Source organism: Belonocnema kinseyi, chromosome 6 (genome assembly GCF_010883055.1).
Source record: "Belonocnema kinseyi isolate 2016_QV_RU_SX_M_011 chromosome 6, B_treatae_v1, whole genome shotgun sequence".
NCBI lineage: Eukaryota > Metazoa > Arthropoda > Insecta > Hymenoptera > Cynipidae > Belonocnema > Belonocnema kinseyi.
The window spans coordinates 54,814,655-54,822,042 of NC_046662.1; positions in this window are offsets into that span (position 1 = coordinate 54,814,655).

The window sequence follows — 7,388 nt, forward strand, 5'->3', positions numbered from 1 at the left end:
TATTTCATAACCTTTTCAAATACCTGAAAAGCTACCAAATTTAATTTTTAAATCTTTAAAAATCTATATTTTTTTGGAAATCTTTTAGAATCTTTACAAATCCTTAAATATTTGATAAATTTTCTTAAATCTACTAAATATCTCTTGAAATGATTCGTATTTTTTCCTAAGACTTTTAATAAATCCTGCGAAATTAAAAGAAACTCCCTCAAAATCTCCAAGTTATTATTTTTACAGTTTATGAAATCTTTTAAAATCATTTCAAATATTCCCTTGAGATTAATTTATCAGAATAAAAATTATTTTAAATATTTTAAGGAATCTTAATAACATTTTTTAATTATTTCCGAAACTTTTTAAATGGTTGAAAATATTCTAAATTTTTGTTTAAAATCTTTAAAAATCTACAAGTTTTCAAGGTATTAAATGTTTCTAATCTAGTTAAAATTAAAACATGAAAAATCGCCTGTTGATCATCAAAATATCGTCAGATATTTTAAGAAAATTTTTTTATTCTCTTGAAGTATTTTGAAGTTCTTTTAAATCTCCTAAGGATAATTTTTGAAATCTTTAAAGATCTACATTTCTGAAAATCTTTTAAAATTCTTTTTACATCTCTTAAAATCTACTAAACATTTCTTGAATTTACTCGATTTTTTTATTTTTGTATCTTATCAAATTACAACGTTTAGCTTTAAAATTGTTAAAACATTTTTTCAAAATTTTAGGAAATCTTTTGATATGTTTAAAACCATTTTTCTGCAAAATTTAAAAAACTGTTTTTAAAAGCTTTCAGATTCTGCTATACTTAATTTTTCATATAAAAAATTATTTTTCCTGGGAACTTGAAATAAAATTTTGATTTCCTTCAAAACTTACAAAATTCTTAAGATATCTTTACAAACATTAACATTAAAACTGTTAAACATTAAAAATGTTTTATAATCTTTTTCCAATTGTTTCTTAGAATATATTACTAAGCAATCATTCAAAATGTTACCATGAACCTTTTTTTCATTCTCTTGACATTCTAAACAATTTTTAATTATGCGAAATAGATTTGTTGTTAATAATTTTTAGATAGAACGAGTAAATTTTCTTTTAGTAGTAAACAATAAAATAAAAAATATGAAATAAATTTTTGGAAAAAACGACAGCAGAGAAAAAAATGAAGGGATAAAAGTTGTTCAACCAAATTTAATAATTTTACTAGAACGAAAAATGTTAACAAGTGCTATCAGAATTTGTAGCTTCGTTATAAATAACTTAATTTAATAAATAGAAAATTCTCATTTTTTTAAGAAAAAATTTCTTTCTTACCTCACATGTACCTTAATAGTTTATTTAACCTTCTCTATTAAAAAATACTGCCAACATTTATCATTTTTTTTGCTATATATAATAATTTATGTGTAAAAAATATAGAAAAATATTTTTAACCCTTAAAGTTTATCTTTGATATAGAAAATTTAAGTAAAAAAATAAAAATTCTCATCTTTTTCCCCGAAGAAAATTTCTTTCCCATCATATATGTATCGTAATAGCTTATCCAACTTCCTTTGCTGAAAAATATTGTTTAAACTTAAAAAAAAGTTCTGCAAAATTTAAGTTAACTAATAGAACTTACTAGAATTCAGAATTTCCTGAGTTGTTTTATTTCTGGTAAGTAATTTCGTTACAAATGAGATGGAAGTGAGTTTTTTTTTAGGAAAAGGGACGATAATTATTCTATTTTATTAACTTCCATTAATTATAAAGAAACATAAATTAAATTATTTATAAGTTTATTATGTCTGAAAAGGAAGTTTTATACGTTTTAGACACAGCCAATTTTTTCACCCAAGAAGATAAATATTGTTTTTTTTTTTTATTAAAATTATTCACAACAAATATAAATCTTAATTATTAACAAGATTCTGCAGTTAGGTAAAATTAGTAAGCTATTTTCATACACGTGAAAGGTAAGACAAATATGAAAATAACGCATGTCTTAAAAATTTGTTTATAATAATAAAATATTATTAAGCAATAAATTATTTGTCTTATTGGTATACCCAAATTGTAATTGAAATTAATTTCAAAGATATATGAGCGTCGTCAACTGTGAGAAACAAAATATTTTTTGAAATAAATCCCTTTTTTACATATGTTCAAAATCAGCCCGGGTGGAAATTTAAGTCGGGGGCTGGCCAGTCTACGGCTGGAGAGCCTGGCTTTAAGTCGGGAGCTAGCTGGGGAGCCCGACTTCAAGTCGGGCTGTGGCCGGGGCTTCTGGTTGGAATCCGACCAGCATCGTCACGCTGCGCTGGCCAGCGCCCGGCCATAAAGCATGGCCGGGAGCTGGCCGGGGAGCCCGACCGTGGCCCGGACAAGATCAATTGGTGCTTCATTCGATTTTAAAGATTCGGGTATCAATTGTATAAAGAGCATTAGTCATTGAATTAGGCGATCAATTTGATTCTTTTTTACTGTAGAATTGGAGCATATTAATATATGAAATTCCACACGCCCAGCACACAGACAACATTGACTATTTCACGTAGTCATTGAGACAAAAAAGATTAAAAAAATAAATATTAAAGTTGAAACTCGCTAAAAAAGCCATCCTCATAAGCTACAGTTCAGAAAAGTTAAAGTACCAATTTTTAAGTTATATTTTTCAAATTATTAATTATTATGCGGCGTTATGTAAATATAAAATACACGAACTTTTAACAGGAATATCAATAAAATACTTTCTAAATAAATACTTTAATTCGATTACAATTTTTCGTCGCGTGCTATTTCGTTTTTTCCGTTTTAGACTATTTTACAACTTTTTACAATGACAGGAAATGTAATTTTTTATGAACATTTAAAATTTTTAATGAAGGATCTCAGAAACTTAATCGTGAATGTTGAAAAGTTCTTAATGATAAAATTTTCTAAACTTTCGTGTAAGGTTTGGTTTTTAGGTGTTTTATACTACTTTACAACGTTTAAGATTGATATAAAATGTAAATTTTTTCTAAAAATTTGAAATTTTTCATAAAGATGGAACTTAGAATTTTTTTTTTAAAAGACAGTTCGAATTTCAAAAAAGTGTGATCGAATTTTTGTCACAAAATGCATTGTTTGTAAGTCTGAACTAATGAAACCTTAAAATTTGTGGTGTCAAAAAGGTATTCACCCAATATATTTTCACGCGTGGAACATCCATGCGGGTATACGCATCCATTTTTTAATGAAAGCAGACAAAGTAATTAAGTTATAAACAAAATTTAACAATTTTATTATTGCCAATCGGCGCCCGGCCAGCTACCGTCTGAGCATTCGATCATAAGATTTGTCCGATCAGGGCCCAGTCAGCCCCCGACTGGGGTTTTGCATTAGTTTTGCCTAGCGAGTATCCGACCAGCGCACGGCTATGCTCTTAAAAAACAAACATAGCCCAATCAGTCCCCGACCAGAAACCTTGTTGTACCAGGGCTAACCCGAGCTATTTCCACACGGAAGGTTAAATTGAAAAATTGTAAAACTTGCATAATATAGTTCCTTACGACTGTCAGGAATTTAATGATCTTTAATTCTAAATAATTTTTTCTAAGGAGATGAAACATAATAAATCAAATTCATGTTGGTCTATCGAGAAAATAAATTAATGTACATATGATTTATATTATTTATATCTGTCCAGTATAATAATTAATTAATTTATACAACATTTCAAAAATTGTTATATAATTTTGTTATTGAAAAAGTTTTTATTCTAGAATTTTCAATTGTTGGCGCTTTTAATATCAGGAAATAAAAAAACAAGGAAGGTAAATGTGCGTTTCACTAGTATCATATGCAAAGAAGCAGATAAATTTCCGTGTTTAGTCCATTTTTAAGTTTCAAAGAATTGTAATCAAATTGTTATCCAAAAACTTAAATCTGTTGAGCAATCTAGTTCTTTTTCTAACTCATCGAATTCTAATGTTTTCCATTTCTATAGAACTTTTTCCTAATTAATATTTAGAGATTAAAATAAATTCAAATATTTTCAGAATATTAGTATTCATTCCAGAAATAATTACTGAATAATAGTATTTAAGGAAATGAATGAGTAAGAATATTTAAATTAAAAAAATGAAAAGTTTTCATAATATTTTGTGTCATGTATCTGGTTTTTCATGCTTACTTTGGTTGTGTTTCTTATTGTTTTTAAATACTTTTAAAATTTGTTTCCCTCTTTTAAGGGCATGTGACACAGTGGAATTCCTACATTACCAACATCTTTTTTCTATTGAACAAAATTTTTTTTTGAACCATACAACTTTTTTTGTAAATCAAATATCGAACTCAAATTTTCAGGAGAGCATTAGAAGACATTATCCTACGTTTATGTACTGCATTTAAATCGAAATTTGGCAAAAAATTTCAGAAATATTTTTTTTTTAAATTCCGATTCAAATGCAGTACATAAACGTAGAGTAATGTCTTCTTATGCTCTCCTCAAATTTTGAGTTCGATATTTCATTTACCAAAAAAGTTCTATGGTTCACAAAAAAATTTTGTTCAATGGAAAAAAGAGGTTGGTAATGTAGGAATCCCACTGTGTCGCATGCCCTTAAAGATGCATATTTTTTCCTCTGTTTAAAAAAAACTTTCCTTTATTCACGTTTTTTGTTAAACTTAAGAAGAAACGGAATTAATAGTACCCAATAAAAAAATCAAAATATTTGTGGTTAGAAATCAATTTTTTTGTATTGAAAATTTTTTATCATATTTTTGGTACGAAACTCATTTCGTGAAAACTTTATTATTTGAACTATTTTGTTAAAAATCTTTAAAATATATTGTTAAACTTTCAACTAAAGAGATGAATTTTCATCTAAAAAGAGGAATCTTCGACAAAAAAATCGTTCAGCCAAAAGTTTCTAGGATCTAGTTGTATTTTCACAGAAAAAGGATGACTTTTCAACAAAAAAGTTGAATTTGCAACCGCAAAATTGCATTTTTATCCATACAATTTTGGATAAAATAGATGAATTTTCAAATCAGAAGGACAAATTTTGAAAAAAATTTGTCCTTTTTAAAAAAACAATTTTCAAATTCAAGGGATAAATTAAAAAAAAGGTTGAATTCTCACTAAAAAAAATGTCAGGTTACTTTTCAGTACCAATATATGAATTTTAAGGAAAAAGTAAATTTTCTACACAAATAATTGAATATAAAAGCCAAAAAGATAGTGTTTTAACAAAATTTTTGAATTTCAAAAGAATAATAAGATTTTTGACTAAAAATATTATCTTAGGGACGAAGAAAATGAAAAAATAAATAAATACAAGGCAATTGAATTTCTAAAAAGAATATTATATCAGGGTTACCACAAATCTTCATTTTAAAAATTCTATATTTTTTCTAACCAATTTTTCATTTTTCGTGACCATTAATATTCAAAGATCTATTGCACAATTTTTGTAAATATTCTTCTGTTTTATAAGAAATTCAAAAATGTGGAAGAAAATTAAACTGTTTTGTTGAAAATTAATCTTTTTGGTCTAAAAAATCATATTTTTGGATAAACATTAAAATTTTTCGCCTATAATTCCTTTGCTGAAACTTCGAATCTTTGATCGAAATTGATTTGATTTAAAGAAATGTTCCTTGAATCAAAGAATCATATTTCTGAATATGAATTTATATTTTTTAACTAGAAATAATTGAAGTGCTCGATTTATGAAATTTAAATATTTAAAATTTGATAGTTGAAAGGAATTGCATTTAAAATAATAGAATTGAGAAAAGTAATACGCTTTCATTTTAAAATGTAAATTATTAAGCTTGTGAATAAAAAAAATTTCAATTGAAAATGCCAGAAGCTACATTTAAAAAAATTTTATATTCAAAATAGTTTGAATTTGAGTGCTTTTAGTTTCAGTTCAGTTTTTATTACTTTAAATGAAAAAATGTGTTCAATGACCATGAAAAATATTCTAAAAATTCTAAATAGGCCAGATCGCCTTGAAAATCATAAGGTATTTTCAAGCTACTGCCTCTAAATGGAAAAACAAAAATTATTTACTAACTTCGTCGATTTAAACTTACTTTATTCACGCAGTTTCAAAAAAAATAATAATTTCTGGAAGAAATAAAATTGAGAAAGTTAAAGCTGTAAGCTAATATTCTCAAAAATTCTCATTTTTCAGCTTATTAATTTATTTTAAAGAAATAAATATAAAATGTTTATTGAATATTCAGTATCTTTTCTCGTTAAAATAGAATTTTTAGGAAAAATTCCGTTCAGTCTAGAAAATATTGAGAACTGGTGAAAATTTAAAATAAAAAATATGTTAATTATTTTTCAAACTCCTTAAAAAAAACTTTAGCACTTTTTGTTCGGAAATCTTAAAAAATAAACAGTTTATCTTTAATTCTGTAAAATATTTTTAAATTACTTCAGATATTTTTTCAAAATGCCTACATTATTTCTAAAATAATTATTTTAAGTCATTTAAAATTTTAAATTATTCTTTAAGACTTTTAAAAGCTTCAGCATATTCTTCAAAATGATTATATTTTTTCCTAAAATTTGTGAAAAATCTTTCAAAATTAAAAAATTGTCACAATTTTTCGAGATTTGTACATTCTCTTTCGTGAGAGTGTAATTTAAATAGTCCAACTTTTCGATGTCTAATGTTTTTACCGAATATTTACATTTACGCACTCACAGAATCCGAAAATCATAAAATTATGTAGGTGTCCCAAAATGAAGGATAAGTTCGTTAATCAGATATTTAAAAATAAAATATTTGGAACAATGTCAAAATTTAAAACATAATTTTTTTTCAAGTCTTAGATATTCTTGCCGAAATGTGTGATACGTGACAGAAATAATTCAAAATTATTATAAGGATAATTTCAATTTCGATATAAGTAGAAAAAGTTACAAGCTTTTTAACATTAAATAGAGAAAATTATTGTTTTGGGTGAATGAGAAATTTTAATCAAAGTTTGTGTGTGGGGGTATTTTGACCCGATTACGTAAAATTTATAAGTTATGAATTTTCCACAACATCAAATTTGTATATCAAAATTTCAAAATAAATAATTTTGTTTCACCCCGAAACGTATTTCTAAATGTTTGTAAGATTTATTGATAAAAGAGAAAATTTCAATGGTACATGATTGTTTAATGACGGAAAATAATTATGTTTCTAAAATTTCGCTACGACTCTATAATTGGTAAACTTTCATACTCTTTCAAAGAGATAAGAAAACTTAAATTATGGGCAAAAACTGATTTGTAAAATTCAAATAAAAGTTACAAGATTTTTAATAATTATGAGAGATTTAAGGACATTGCATTTTTTCAAAATTTCTAGGAAATTTTGAAATGGTTTAGGTTTTATTTTAAAAGAATT